This window comes from Syngnathoides biaculeatus, chromosome 11 (assembly GCF_019802595.1).
Source record: "Syngnathoides biaculeatus isolate LvHL_M chromosome 11, ASM1980259v1, whole genome shotgun sequence".
Lineage (NCBI taxonomy): Eukaryota > Metazoa > Chordata > Actinopteri > Syngnathiformes > Syngnathidae > Syngnathoides > Syngnathoides biaculeatus.
Window position 1 is genome coordinate 6990155 of NC_084650.1, and position 16585 is coordinate 7006739.

General features: G+C 41.9%; 1 protein-coding gene across 2 annotated transcripts in view; it reads right to left on the reverse strand.

The window, feature by feature from the left end:
• Positions 1-16585, reverse strand: part of LOC133508614 (storkhead-box protein 2-like) — a 96816-nt gene that overhangs the window by 47122 nt on the left and 33109 nt on the right. The gene's annotated exons all lie outside the window — the stretch shown is intronic.

Here is a 16585-nt window from a genome sequence, read left to right on the forward strand (position 1 = left end):
GATGCAGCATTTCAACATGGGCAAATTCTGTGAGTGTTCCAGAGGTGAACAACTTCCTGCAGTCCTCTCTAAATAAAAATAGTGGTGAAATTAGCTCCCACATTTCATAAACCAACTGGAGTACATATGTTGCACTTAACTAGCCAATATCTAGTACAAATCAGCGCCAGTTTACACATCTGCGCAATTCTAAGCTAAACTATTAATTAAAACAAGACAAACTTTATTTAATTTTCTAATTTTCATTTAAGTAATTATATTGAGATGACATTACTGTCATCTTAAGTTTTAGAATATAGCTTAGAGTGAGCTCTTGACCCTCATGTCCATGTATTTGTACCACACTGAAACTAACCCAGAGGTTGGTATTCTACTTTTTGTGAAGTGGTGGACAATTGACCCCTCCGTACAGGGCACTTAACCACACCTCCTGAAGTTACGTCACCCCACGCTTGTTAACCTCAGACAAACAATTCGCAAAAATGGCGTCGCAGGAAGAAAAGACGAGAGCGAAATTGTCCGATTTACCAGCTGATTTTTCACTGGCATTCTTACCGAATAGTGAAATATCGTTGAAGAGCAGACAGCAGGGCTTCAAGTATTTCAGCGAGGGGTATTTCAATGGTATTTCCATGCATATCGACGAAGAAACCATCAATATTAGCGCGAGATCTTTCCGGAGTCAGAGGAAGACCGAGAAGCCACATAATATATTATAACCCAAAGACGAATTCGTCATTGACAGTTTCCTATTTTCGTGTTACCTATCACACTTGTGTGAAGAATCTGTATGTGTATCTGTATAGCCGTTTGTGAACCACCGTATGAAGGAAAAGAAGAAAGCGAGGCTTGATTTACGAGTTGTTTCTCTCGTTTTCTTTGTGTAACGTCACGCGCTCCCCTCAATAATTATTCTTGAATTAGTGCCTAACCTACGTAAGTCCCGACCGAGTACGACAATCACTACTTTAGTGTCCTCAAACATCCTTCCTTCAGTCTTGGTGTCTCGGTGCACGTCGAAGGCTTTTAGGACTCGCTAGTCCGGTTTAGCTTAGCTCGCTAGCCGCCAACAAAGAGACACGTTTGTGCAGTCAGGTCATCACAAAGTATCGCTCAACACAGATCAAGTGTATCAATCATTCACACATAGCTATGTTATGCAAGCGAAGAACTGCTAATTCATTTATATGAGACATGTATTGAAAATCAAATATAGGGCATACCTTCGTGCTAACACAGTCCGATTTACCGTAGCCGTGAACAAAGGGACACGTTTGTGCAGTCAGATCATTGCAAAATATCGCTCAACACAGATCAACTGTGTCAATCATTCACACGTAGCTATATTATGCAAGCGAAGAACCGCTAATTCATTTATATGAGAATGTATTGAAAATCAATTATAAGACTTACCTTCGTACAAACATATCTGTTCCGGTTGATGGATTCAGTTGATCATGCGGTCTTCCACAAAGTTTGATCCATCAAAGACATTTTTCGTACTCGGTCTTCGGTTTTGGAAAGGGTACGAATTGAACTCCACCAACTAGCCTATCAGGATACCTGTCGTCACTATTACAAAGGCCGTGACTACACCTCTTAACCATATCTATTGTTAAGGAACCCAAATACGTGATAAAACGCTAACAAAAGCTATACTGGACTATCCGACTTTGTCAGAGGTAATGGCGGACGCCAACAAGGGGCGTGGTTTATGCAGATCTCTGGCCTCTGATTGGTCAGCGACGCGGATGACGCAATTTCTACGGAGGGGTCAATTGGGAGGATGTAGTTGCAGTCCTTACCTCTGTTAATTCAAGCCATGTGTACTGAATGATACTTTTGTCCAGGAACAACAACTGTGCAAAATGAATTCAGACAGAAGTCCCATTCCTTGAGGAAACCTCATTAATAAAGTATCCAGCAAAGATCGGCTCACTGTTGAGTAAGCATGAAGCAACATCACCATACGTGAAAACCCATCTATTGCACCACTGACGCAGATCACATGTGGTTTGAGGTGGTCATAGTAGTCAACATGCCCCAAAATTTTGGGCCGGGATTCTGGTACATACACCGGCGAAGCCGATTCCGACGCCTCAATTGCACACCATGCTGGTCAGGTATTTTCATCAGTCTCCTAATTGTCTCTTGAGTTACCACATAGCCACCCTGAATGCATTTTAAATGCATCATCTTGTATCCATGGAGCATGCCATATCTGTCCAACTGATTCGGGACAAACATTGCTGCATCGAGCAGATCTGAATTGGCTTTCCTCCTGAACAAAGTCCGCAGGTGCCTGCGTAAAGTCGACAAGCTAATAACGATACTATCTATATGACTCAGAGACAAGAGTATCTCCCAGTGTCTTGATCCCATATAAAATAAAATTTAATCAACGTAAATAAGCTCATCATTCTCCTTATTACGGAGTCCGCCAAGAGTCACTTGTTGTTCACAGGTTCTCACATGAGTTCCATGTGTCCCGATAACTCAGAAAAAAATAGGTTGAAAAATATAGAGAAAAAATTAGTCTGAAAAACAGGGAGAAAAAAATGGCCTGAAAAACAAAAAAATAGCACGTAAAACAGAAGAAAATTAGCCAGAAAAACAGGGTTTTTTTTGAGTGTGTGACAGCAACACGCTTCCGTAGCCTCCATTCTCTTGTTATTATGTGAGAGCTTCAATGCTAATTAACACAAGGCTGGTGTTAGCAACAAGATTACCTGTCAAGATGCTTCCCTTTTCAATTGAGATTTATAATGGACTACTGCATAGGGTCTCAATTCTTGAAACCAAGATCCACCATCTGGAAGTGCATGTGGGTGTGAATGGACAGTCAGGAAATAAAACCTTAACGATGTCTCAAAATGGTGAGCAGAGGTGTGCTAACAAACAGCCACTTAGCTCAACAATGAGAACATACAGTATGTGCACTGTAGAATCAATAAGAGATTATTCAACAAATCTCCCTGGAATTCATATGGCGCAAAGCCCAAAGATATGGGACATCAAGGGAGCTCACAACACCAGAAGATTACCAAGGAATCCAGCTGGCCTGCAGTGCGGGCCACCTCAACTCCGAGTGAGCAGCTATGGACGGTCACAACGGTGAAGTGCAAGAAAAAAGGTGAGTCAATGCAAAACATTGATGTGAGACTTAGAATTGAGCCACTTTTACCAGACCCAGGCCAAGAATGTCCATGTTCCACCATCACTGAAAGGTATCAAATTGAATCTCCAAACGATAATAGTTGGTGATGGCGATGTCAAGGATGTGAAACATTTTTGCAGTGAGAAAAACACCAAAGTACTGTGTTTTACATATTGCACGGTGTCTGATCGCTCTCAAAGAATCCTTGAGATCACCATTCAGCACCCTACTGTAAAATCTGTAATTTTTCACACAGGGGGGTTGGATGTTCTCAAGCAGCAATTAGAGTTACTAAAGAGATTTCATTGATCTCAAAAGCTCACCTAAGGCTGAGGATTTTAGAAGCAGGTCTCTCCCACTTGTAAGATTTGGAGATGAAGGTTTCTCGAGGTTTTATTTAAATAGGTGGTTAAGCTAAGTTGTACAGCACTATCCATGAGTTTCATTGACAATTTCTCCACTCCTTGAGAGCGCAGACATCTTTACAAGGCAGACTGTTTCTGTCTAAATAGACAAGGACTTAAGGTATTAGCTGCCAACAATTTCGTGTGTTGGCAGATTTGTGTTTTACATATATATCAAATTTTAGTTCTATTTGTTCTACCTTCAACATTAACAGGTTTTGTCCTGTTGTGGCTTCTTGTGCTCCTGGTCAGGCTGTTTCTCATATGATGTTGTTCCTACCGGCTTCATCTGTATACAGCTGGACATATATAATTGTCTATTTTGTCTCTCTCTGTCTCTCTCACTTTAATATAATGAAAGGACTTTTTGTCTCATCATTAGGAAGGGGTGACAACTTGAAAGACTTGCACCTTTTACTCTCTTTGCAAAGAGAGAAAAGAAAGGATATGGTGAAGGCATCGGTGAATGCACACCTAGTGATGGCTGCACTCACTCAAGGAAAATTTCAAAGCCGAGGATACAGTAGACGAGACATGAAATGTTGAGGACGCCCCTCAACAAAGAGGCCAAGAAAAAGCTAACCAGGAAAGTGGCAATTTTGATGATGGCACTTGCCACTACTGTGGAAAGAAGGGACATTGGCAAAGTGGCTGCCAGAAAAAATGTCAAGATGGCCTGACTTTCAGAGGAGGCGTGGGGACCTCAACTCATGTGATGTTGCATCTGACTGATTCCTGACGGGCCCCGGAGCAGCGCACTTGACCGGTGATACACAAACACACCTGCATCCAACACTCACTTTCCGCAGTGAAGATACACTTGCAACTGATACATTGCATGCTGAGATTCAAGATAAGATTATTGCTTTAGAGAAAGAAATTACAGCCCAACCACCAGATATTCACTCGCTTTTGAAAACTGCCACCTACATGAACTTTTCACAGTCGACTGCTAAATAAGATTGTCTCCTTGCTTATGGTGTCAGAAAAAGACTTTGCCAAAAGAGTCAATTCAACGGCCCCAAAAGAAAATGGTAGAAATGTGTACACAAAGACAAAACAGAGTTGTTCCCAAACAAATGGAGGAACAAGAGAAAAGACGAGACAAGCGGCAGACTGACTCATGAGTGTCATCCTAACAATCGGAGGAGCAAATGACAAATGAGATGAGCCACACCTGTCCCTGCCCCAATGCCCAACACAAAACTCACTCTCTACCAGCCTAAATGTAATGTTAGGTGTGACTATTGAAGATGAAGACGATTGTAAATGTTTGACTTGCCCGAAACCACCGTCCACAACGATGCAAAAAGCCCCTACTCCACCCATAAAGAATCTTATCTCTGAATATGACTGGCATATGTAGGGTGTTTTGCAGAGCAACTCAGACCCTAATGGAAATCAGGCATTTTTCATCTCTCTAATTTCGAAGCAAACAAATATATAGCGCATTTCATACACGAGGTAACTCAATGTGCTTTACATGATTAAAGGTATTTGAAAACAAAGAGATAAAAGTTTTAAAACAGGATAAAAACAATAAAAAATTACAACAAAATATATATATTAAAAAAAAAAATCTGCATGCAGTGCAAGTAATATGATTAAAAAGTGGAAATACCCTAAAAAGGATGAGGAAAAAGAAGAGTTTTCAACCAGGATTTAAAAACATTCACACTTGGGCCTAACCTCAAATCTTTTTGCAACTTATTCCATTTGTGTGCAACATAATAGCTAAATGGTGCTTCACCATGTTTGCTTTTGACTCTGCACTCCACTATTTGACCTGAATCAGTCGATCTCAGATGTCTACTAGGTTTGTATTCCGTATGCATTTCTTTCATCTATTCAGGACCTAAATCATTTAGTGATTCATAAACCAGTAGCAGAACTTTAAATCTATTCTAAAGCTGACTTGAAACCTGTGCAAGGAATTTAGGATTGGAGTTTTATGCTCTGACCGCTTTGTTCTGGTTAGAACGGGAGCTGCAGTATTCTGAATGAGCTGCAGCTGTTTAATACTCTTTTTGGGGAGTCCAGTCAGAAGACCATTACAGTCTACTTAAGATAAAAGCATGGATGAGCTTTTCCTGGTCTGCTTGACACATACAAGCCTTCACTCTAGATATGTTCTTCAGATAGTAAAAGGCAGTTTTTGTGATTTGCTATGTCTGTTGAAAGTCAGGTCGGAATCAATAAGAACAACAAGGTTTCGGACTTGGTCGTTGTTTTTTAAAAATAGAGAGTCCATGTGTTTACTAACAGCAATTCTCTTATCTATTTTTTTTTACGAAAAACAATAGTCTCAGTTTTGTTGTGGTTTAGTTGAAGAAAATGTTGGCTCATCCAGTTATTTATCTGCTATAGGCTGTGGCACAATACCACTATTAAACTGTAGTCATCTGGAGGTACTACTAAATATAACTGTGTTTTCTGCATAGCTATCATAGTCAAAATTAAAGTTGTGAAGAATTTGACCCAAGGGTAGCATATAAAGGTTGAACAGGAGGGGTCCAAGAACTGACCCTTGAGGGACCCCAAAGGTCTTTGCCATTTGTTGAGATTGAACACTTCCTGTGGTTACAAAGGAGCTTCTTTCCTCCAGGTAGGACCTAAACGATTGTTCCATTCAGTCCTACTCATGTTTCCAACCTGTTCTGCACTATATTATGATCTAGCGTATCAAAAGCCACGCTGAGATCCAACAAGACCAAAATTGACACCTTTCCTGAGTCAATATTCAACCTTTTATCATTTAGCACTTTGATGAGAGCAGATTCTATACTGGGATGAGTTCGGAAACCTGATTGAAATTTCTCAAAAAGTCTACTTAAAGGAATACTCTCCAGAAATTTATATGTACAATAAACCTTCCAATGTGACGTAATGTTATTATTACATATATTTTGGACATGAATTGAAAAAAAATGGAAATAAAGGATTTTTTTTTTTTAAATCCAAGCAAAATCTGGATGTGCCGGCTTTCACAGCCAAACACGTAAGAAACATCCTTGACCCCACCCCTGACGTCACAGGTGCTTAGCATTACAGACCATTCGTTCTAGCTAAGCCCAGATACATGTGTTGTGCAACAAAACTGAGAAAACTCACCCAAACTTGTCCTTCTTTAACCTCCCGTGGGGTCATCCTGACAGGATAAAGCTGCGGCTGTCAGAGTTGAGGCTTGTTCATCAGTGGGGAAATTTGCCCGCATCTAATCATTACTGGTTATCAGCCGGTTAGTTATAGCCTCTCGTGCTGGTACTGTATAAGCAATATCATACTTTTTGAGGTGGCAGGGGGCAACTGTCCAATCCCGGACCTCTGTGTGTGGAGTTTGCATGTTCTCCCCATGTCTGCCTGTGTGTAACCTGCCTACTTCCCGTTGACAGCTGGGATAGGCTCCAGCACTCCTGCAACCATCGTGTGGCTAAGAAAATGGATGTATACAGTATCTACGTGGAAGCACACAATACTTACCTGTTACTACTTATGGCGATGCGCGCATGTAAACTCCCCTGACCCCCTCCCGCCATCCCTGCTGTCAGTGGATTGCGAGAAGCTGACTGCTTGAAAAGTACGACTTGGGGTATAAAAAAAAAAAAAAAAAAAGTCTGGCCACACAAGCTATATATTCTCTACATCCAAACCAACTCCTCAGAAAAGCATCAAATCTCCGCGGTCCATATAATGGGATCGCTATTGTTCATCGTCAGTTATTATTTTTGTTTTGTTTGCTCAATGGCAGAAGTAGTAATAACACGGAGCATCGACTCACTGTTATACTCACTTTGCTGGCTTTTAGCACACAACACTTCCCAGTTACTATTTACGGCGATCCACGCGTGCAACCCCCGGCGCCGGTCATTCGCGAAAGGCTGGCTGCTTGAAAAGTATGACTTGGGGTAGAAAAAAAAAGTCTGGCCACACCTGCTGTATATTCTCTACATCAAAACCAACTCCTCAGAAAAGCATCAAATCGCCGTGGTGCATATCATGGGACTGTTATCGTTCATCGTTAGTGCCACGCCACCTCTTCAACACGTCAAGTGCCGGCTCTGTGTATTCTGGCTCAAGCGCACAGGCTTGAACATTGTACATCATACTATTTTTGTTTTGTCTGTTTGTAATTATTTTTCACAAAAATCGGCTACAAAATGCCAGATAGTGGATGTTCTCTGTTCGGCGAAACGTATCCACGAGCAATGGGGGTTCAGAACCGCAAGCACTGCAAGGCATGGCAAACGCTGATTGGCTTTCAGTTTCCCAGCTGGGCACATTGGAATGTATGAGCGAGAGAGGAATTTTGATAATACTTTTTCAATTTAGAGATGTTTCTTGGTTACATCTGTGGATAACTCTGGCATTAAACGAAATACTGAACCCTTATCTAATAACTTTTAATCTGTGCTCCCATTCCGATTACTTTCGACAAAGTCTTCCTTTAAAATCAAAAAACTGCTGAGTTGATTAAAAATAACTTTCAAGAATCTTGGCTAACCCTAACGGGGTTTATTCATTGCTGGTACAAGGGAAAGAAATTTAATCAAAGAGACATGGCATAAAAAATGTAGAACTTCAAATTTTGTGACAATAAAACGTGAATCTATCAATCTATCTCCAGTTATCTCTGTGAGACGAGGTTTTTTTATGTTCGGGAACTGTGTAATAAATCAATGTTGATTATTGACATCATTCGAACTTATGATCTGGACTTTTTTTTACTAACCCTAGAGAATTCAAGACATCCAAATCCTCTTTTAAAATTGTGACTCCATGGGTTTTGTAGGATTAAATGAATTGCGGTTAACAGAAAGTAGCTGAGATAGCATTTTAAATCAGCTAACACCTGGAAATTTTAATTTTATGAACAAATATCAACTCGGGGAAATGGGGGTGGTATTGGTGTTATTTTTAAGTCATTAATTCAGTGTAAAGAAATTATAGTGGATGATTTTAACCCCTTTCAGAACTTTAGTTTTTTAGTTAAAGGTGACACAAAGATTATTGTTGTTAAACTTTCTAAACATCCAAGTTCATCCATACTTTTATCTCAAGTAGGCTTGACAATTGTCATGGCCTTCTGAATGGGCTCCCCAAAAAGAGCATTAAACAGCCGCAGCTCGTTCATAATGCTGTAGCACGGGCTCTGACCAGAACAAAGAGGTCATAGCATATTCTGATTTGGGGATGCCAAAAAAAGGACAAACTCCAACTACAACGGACAATCAAAACCACTGAACGGATTGTCAGCACCACCCGACGCACCCTTGAAGACTCGCACACCACTCGAACTAGGACGGGCAGGATCCTTTCGGACCCTCTACATTCCGGCCACCAGCTCTTCTAGCTCCTTTCATCGGGTAGGCATTGCTGATCAAGTCAAAACTAGAAGGTATTCGAACAGTTTTTTCCCTTTTGCAATTAAGTCATGCTTTGCTTTGCGCTGTTATTGGAACACACCCTTACATCCTGCTGGTACAAACAATATTAGTATTAGTAATATATACTGTAGACTATCGCACAATTTGCCACTTTAAACTGCTCCCTTTGCAGAATAGACATTGCACTTTGTATAAACTTAATATAATGTGGCATTGACGCACTCTGACTGCTCTCAAGAGTAGAAGACTGCATCTTAGCACAAATGTGACTATAATAAGGAATAGTTTCCTTTTAATTGAATGTCTATTGTAGTTTGTTCTTGTTAGTTAGTTTGTGCTTCTTCTCAGTACTCAACAAGAATGTCGTACCTTGTGTGTTGTTTCATTCTTGGCCATTAAATCTGATTCTTATTCTGATGTCCACTGGCTTCCAGTCAGCTTTAGAATACATTTGAATCTTCTGCTACTGGTGTATAACTCACTAAATTGTTTAGGTAATGAATACATGAAATAAACGCTAATGGAATACCATCCCAGTCGGGCTCTGAGATTCACTGGCTCAGGTCAAATAGTGAAGCGCAGAGTCCAAAGCAAACGTAGCAGTGCAGCATTTAGTCATTATGCTGCAACAAAATGGAATTAGTTACTAACAGTGCTGATGTCAGCCCCACGTTTGAGTCTTTGCAAATCCAGATCAAAAACTCTTGTTTTGTCTCATGTGTTTTAGAGTAGTTCCACTTTTCGGTGATATTTCTTGCACTAAAAGCTGTTTTAATTGTACTTTTTATTTTCAAATGTTTTTATTTTTGTCTGCTATGTTTTTAATCATGTAAAGTGTATTGAGTTACCTTGTGTATGAAATGTGCTATTCAAATAAATTTGCTTTGCATAGAATGGAAACACAGAGTTGCTGACAAAACGTTTGGCCACGGTGTACCTAAAAAAAATCTAAGTTCCGCGACTGTGGCTACAACGAATTGTGTTATTTTCAGACAGAGCTGCTGAGGGTGTGCTGCTTATCATCAGCCCACTGCTGCCATACAGTGACAGCTGCCATGGTCCATCATTACATGTCCCATGAGAGGAATTAATCATAACCTACATGCAATGCTTAAATAGAGCATACTGCTTCACTTATCTGAAAAAGAAAAAAAAACTGCAGTTCAAATAGAATAGCTGTGCAGTAATCAAATGAAATAAGGACTACTCAATATGAGTGGTCTTATTTGCTCATGTAATTTGATACTGGACTCATTTCGACCTGAATGCAACAAGTGTCCTTGGTAATATACAATAACAAGTGGACAGATCAGATTGTTAATCAAGTATTCAGTTTTTCCCTGACAAGAGAACATTTTGCTCATACTGTATTCTCCATTATAAATGTTTAATTCCCATTGTATTGTTTTTGCAGAAGGCAACAATATGGAAGTAAATATGTGCCACCAGGATTTGAATTAAAAATGCCACTGAAAATTTCATGTTGTAAAATTCACATTGTTATTTCAAAGTGATCACATTTTCAATAGCTGTATTTCAGTTTAACTTTTTAATGTTTAAAAATTCGCCATATAAAAAAATTCTAACTTGAAAATTCAAACACAATATTTTCAGTCTCCTGAGATTCAACTGGCTACAATTGGCTGTCTGAAATTCAACTGGCTACAATTCGCTGGCTGATATTCACCATCTAAATTCAGTGTTAAGAAGGCACGGTTAGTTCAGGTCAGAATCCAACACGCAGCCAATCCACTTACGCCTTCTTAGTCACATAACATTACATTCTTACATACTTAAAACTGACTTTGTTTTGTATTACATATGGGAAAGATGAATTACCACAAAAAGTCTCATCTTGTAATGTGTTCAAATGTCAGCCACAGTCTTAAAGTCACTAAGAGGATTTTCCAGAAAATTATTTCCCATGTGAAAAGCATCCTAGCAACACGGAGGTGCAATGACTGCAGATTTGTTCCAACGAGACATATACAGTGGTGCCTCAGTTTGCGAGTAATGTGACGTTTGAGTTTTTCAAGATACAGGATACCGTATTTTCTGGATGACAGCTTGCACCAGTTAATAAGCCACGCGCACTTTGTAGTCTTAGTTTTTTTGTTGTTTTTTTTTTTTTTTTTAAATGAGCCACGAACCGCTGTGTAAGGCAGGCAACTAGCTGGACGCAGACACCATGGAGACCCCACTCTCAATCAGTACGGGCCATAGTTGGTGGATACCATGTATTAGTGCTGATCAATATGGTGAAATATAATGCATATCACGTGATAACAGTGATGATCATGGAATTTCTATTATTTTCATTGTAATTTACCCTCATTTCTAGCAAACATTACCACTATGTATGCTATAGGGCATAAACAAGTCCTTAATTTCATTACCTTGATTAAATGCTGAGGATGTCTTAGGGAACTAGTTCTTATTTAATTTGCAATCTTAAAAGATTAAAGCGTGCACTATTTTTAATCCAGGACAGCATTCTTACTGTACCTCACTTGAGCAAAGGAAGAAGGACACAGAGTATTTGACTGAAGGTTGTACTGGGTGATTATATAATCCCAATCTAAAATTGTAATAAATCTCCTGTCGGTACAGGTGATAAACTGTTGTTGGATTTTAGAACCAGAATTGCAGAAGTTGAGAGAAGGTGGAGAAAAAAATGGGTCAAGTCACCAGGAAAGTCCCCATGAAAAATCCCATGAATAATTCAAATCATGCAATAATGCATTCAAGCAGGCAAGAATTTCCACCAATTTTATAATAATAAACAATTTTATATGTGATGAATAGTCACACCACTTAATAAGCAAAAATCTATGGTATAAGACTATAATCATAGAATGTAGCTTTCAACAGACCTGAACCATTTTCTTTTGCCTGAGGAAACACTGGAAACCTTTGTTCTGGTCGATATAAGGACACTTGGTTAGTTTTTTTTCCCAAGTAAACCCAACAACCTGCCTTTTGGATCCAATTCATTCATTCATTCATTCATTTCTTCCTTCCTTCCTTTCTTCCATCCATTTTCTGAGCCGCTTATCCTCACCAGCTTCACGGGAGTGCTGAAGCCAATCCCAGCTGTCATCAGGCAGGAGGCAGCTTACACCCCGAATTGGTCACGAGGGCACATGTCTATTAGATATTAAGCCATGGATGGCAATGACCTATCTTGGAGCCATTACCTTCTTGTGTTTGACGGCTGTCTGTGGCTTCATCACTCTCGAATAGTCACCCATGGTAACCAGGTCCCAGGTGAGGGACCAGACAAAGACTCTTACGATGAATAATGGATGAATGTTTCCCTTGCACGGATGTGAGTCATCGTGGCACCCCTGTGCAGCCAGGCCTGCATCCATGGAGCCCACCTGAGCACAGCCTGAAAGGCTGATGTGGATCCCCCTTCCCATGGGTCCACCACATGTGGGAGGGGCCAGTGTGGTCGAGTGCAGTATGACCTCGGCGGTGGCCGAAGGTAGGAACCTTGGGAATCTGATTCCTGGCTCCATAAACTGTCTGAGCTAGGGATGTGGAACCTCTGCGCTCATATGGATCATATGGAGGGTAAGAGCCTGAACTGGTGTGTGAGGTTGAGAAGTTCTGACTAGATACAGTCACCCTCACCACCACACACAGCTTAGGCTCTGTTACCAATTCTCTTGAGAGGGGTTGGACTCTCTTCCACACTGGAGTTGCCCATGTTGAGAGGGACTGAGCAGGTCTAGTTATACTTATACACGGTAATATGAGTGTTTAAATTGGAGTTCACACCAGTGGAAAAGAGAGTAGCCTCCCTCCAACTTTGTGTAGGGGGATGGGTCCAGTTGTATGTGCCTATGCACCAAACAGCAGTTCAGAGTACCCACACTTTTGGGAGTCCTAGGAGGGGGATTCCATCATTCTGCTGGGGGACTTCAAATGTCTCGTTAGCAATGATTGTGAGCCCAGGAAATATGCGATTGGAAAGAACAACCCCTCAGAATCTGTGCGGTGTTTTTTTATTGCACTTCTGTGCTCAACATGAGTTTTCCAGAATGATCACCATGTTCAAGCATAAGGGTCTTGACACTTGCAATTGGTACCAGGACATCCTCGGTTGCACTTCGATGATCGACTTTGTGGTTGTGTCATCGGACTTGCAGTTGCTTGTCTTGAACACCCAAATGAAGAAAGGTGCACCCCTGAATGGATTGTGATGGTCTGCTGTGGATGTCTGGCAGAATCCTGTCAGAAGGAATTTCAACGCCCACCTCCGCTAGAACTTTTCTCATGTTCCGGGAGAGGCGGGGGACAAAGAGTCTGAGTGGACCATCTTTCGCGCCTCTATTGCTGAGGTGGACGACCAGAGCTGTGGCCCTGAGGTTGTCAGTGTCTGTCTTGGCGGCAATTACTGAACTTGTTGGTGGATACCAATGGTGAGGGATGCCAGCGGAAGAAGGTGTCATATCGCGTTTTTTTGGGCCTGTGAGACTTTTTTTTTTTTACTCATCGGTGTCTGCATTCTAGCACAAACTAGCATGAACACAGCACTGCTAAGAGCAGGCAGGATCCTATTGGACCCTCCATATCCTGGCCAGCAGCTCTTTAACCTCCTTCCAGCGGGTAGCCGCTACCAATCAATGCAAACCAAAGCTAGCAGACATTTTCCCACTTGTAATTAACTTATTAAATTCTTGAACAGCTAACTTGCAATTCAATGCTGCCAGTTTTCTGATACTCTAGTCGTTGTGGTCACACCATCAGACTATCACACGACTAGTCATTTTAAACTGCATAAATGCCTTGAATTCTTGACACTCTTTGAACAATGGTCATTGAACTGCACAGTCACTCCAATGGGCATTCTAACTCCTTTAAATGCTAGAAGACTCTGGATCCTTTGCACAAATTTGCACATCAAAGTTTTTCTAAGGGGAAATCAAGTTCCCATCCATCCATCCATCCATCCATCCTCGACTGCTTTTCCGAGTCAGGTCGCGGTGGAAGTAGCTTTAGCAGGGATACCTAGACTTCCCTTTCCCCAGCCACTTCTTCCAGCTCTTCCGGAAGGATCCCGAGGCGTTCCCAAGCCAACCGAGAGACATAGGCTCTCCAGTGTGTCCTGGGTCGTCCTCAGGAGCTCTTTCCGGTTGGACATGCCCGGAACACCTCACCAGGGAGGCGTCCGGGGGGCATCCAAATCAGATGCTCCAGCCACCTCATTTGGCACCTCTCAAAGCGGAGGTGTAGCGGCTCGACACTGAGCCCCTCCTGGATGACCGATTTTCTCACCCTGTCTCTCAGGGAGAGCCTGGACACCTTGCGGAGGAAACTCATTTCGGCTGCTTGTATCCGGGATCTTGTTTTTTCGGCCACGACCCAAAGCTCATGCCCATTGGTGAGGGTAATAACGTAGACTGACTGGTAAATTGAGTGCTTCGCCTTTCGACTTAACTCCCTCTTTACCACAACGGACCGATACAAAGTCCACATCACTGCAGACGCTGCACCGATCTGTCTGTCGATCTCCCGCTCCATTCTTCCCTCACCCGTGTCCAAGATCCCAAGATACTTGAACTCCTCCACTTGGAGAAGGATCTCATCCCTGACCTGGAGAGGGCATGCCACACTTTTCTGACAGAGGACCATAGTCTTGGATCTGGAGGTGCTGATACTCATCCCAGACGCTCACACTCGGCTGCGAATTGCTCCAGTGAGAGCTGGAGTTCACGGCTTGATGAAGCCAAGAGAACCACATCATCTGCAAAGAGCAGAGGTGCGATGCTGAGGCCACCAAACCGGATACCCTGTATACCTCAGCTGTGCCTAGAAATTCTGTCCATAAAAGTTATGAACAAAATCGGTGACAAAGGGCAGGCTTGCCGGAGTCCAACTCTCACCGGAAACGAATCTGACTTATTGCTGGCAATGCAGACCAAACTCTGACAGCGGTCATACAGCGCCTGAACAGCTTGTATCAGGGGGTTATGTACCCCATACTCCCGAAGAACCCCTAACAGGACTCCCAGAGGGACACGGTTGAATGCCTTCTCCAAGTCCACAACACACATGTAGACTGGTTGGGTGAACTCCCATGCACCCTTGAGGATCCTGCCAAGGTCCACTGCTGTACGGCCAGGACAAAAACCACATTGCTCCTCCTGAATTTGAGACTCGACTTCCTGACGATAGCTGGAACACACCCTCCGGTCACCCTTCTTGAAAAGGGGTATCACCACCCCAGTCTGCCAATCCAGAGGCACTGTCCCCGATGTCCACGCGATGTTGCAGAGGTGTGTCAACCAGGACTACCCCACAACATCCAGAGCCTTTAGGAACTCTGGCCGAATCTCATCCACCCCCGGGGCCCTGTCACCAAGGAGCTTTTTGACCACCTCGATGACCTTAACCCCAGAGATAGAAGAGCCTGCCTCAGAGCAACATTGACACCCACGGGCAATATAGAGTGTTCAATCAACCAACCGTGAATGTTTTTGTGATGTAGGAGGGAACAGGATTGCCTGGAGAAAACCCACGCAGGCACAGGTAGAACATTCAAACTCAACACAGGTTGGGCCGGGATTTGAACCCGGTCCTCACAACTGTGAGGGAGATGCTCTGATCAGTCGGTCACTATGCCGCCAGTATGTTGTATAATTTTTCATAAAACAATTCAAAAAGTATTATCTTGTAGTATATCATTATTGTGATTTGAATGGCTCATAATCATGACTTTTTTTTCCATATTACCCAGCGCTACCATGAATCAGGTCCTACACAATATTGACAAGGTTTAGCTTCCACCATCTAAATACGTGAGAAACAACATGAATGGTTACTATGCTTATCCAAAGCATGTATCGAACAAAATTTGTCAACAAGCTTTTTTTTGGGTTAAGCACAGGAAGTCGTCTGCTCTGTGGGACAATGTGCGATGGATGCAGTGTGCATGTTGGCAAGGGGTGTCACGGCAAGCCATCCATTCTTGTGTACTGTTTCTCTCAAACTACACTGCCCATCTGATTCATATGCAAAATGCCAAGGGGTGCCTTTTGATGGCAATGAGGGTCCAGTTTACTGTGTCAGCAACATGCATCTGTGAACTCAACCCCTATGCACGAAGATATTAAAAAAAATTGACCAAAATGACATAGGTTTTAGTCAGGATTGGAGAGATATTTTGTGTTGTGTGCCTGACATCAAAATTTTGTTTTGGGTTACAGGGGTACACTGTAAAAACGTCAAATATAGCCTAGCTCTGACAAAGATGTTACGCAAAAAAAAAATAGTGACTCTCAAAATCATCAAAGTGTGTGGATAGTAAACAATGGAATCAATTTCCCTTTTTAAGTAGTAGCTTCTACCGTGACCCGGTTTTACATTAGTGCATTTCAAGTTCACGTTCAAATAACTTTATTGTCAAATGTGTTAAACATACGTGACATACAGCATACCTAAAGTAGCATTCCTCTCAGACCTATGGTGCTATAATAGACTAAAGACTTAAAAAGAAATGAATTTTACATCACATCATTGCACCTCTCTGTGCAGATGTCCCAAAAAACAGACCATTTTATCACAGGCAGAAAGTTTACATGAACACCAAATTCTATCAATCAGCAGCACAGTGGTCAGACAACAGGTTAACA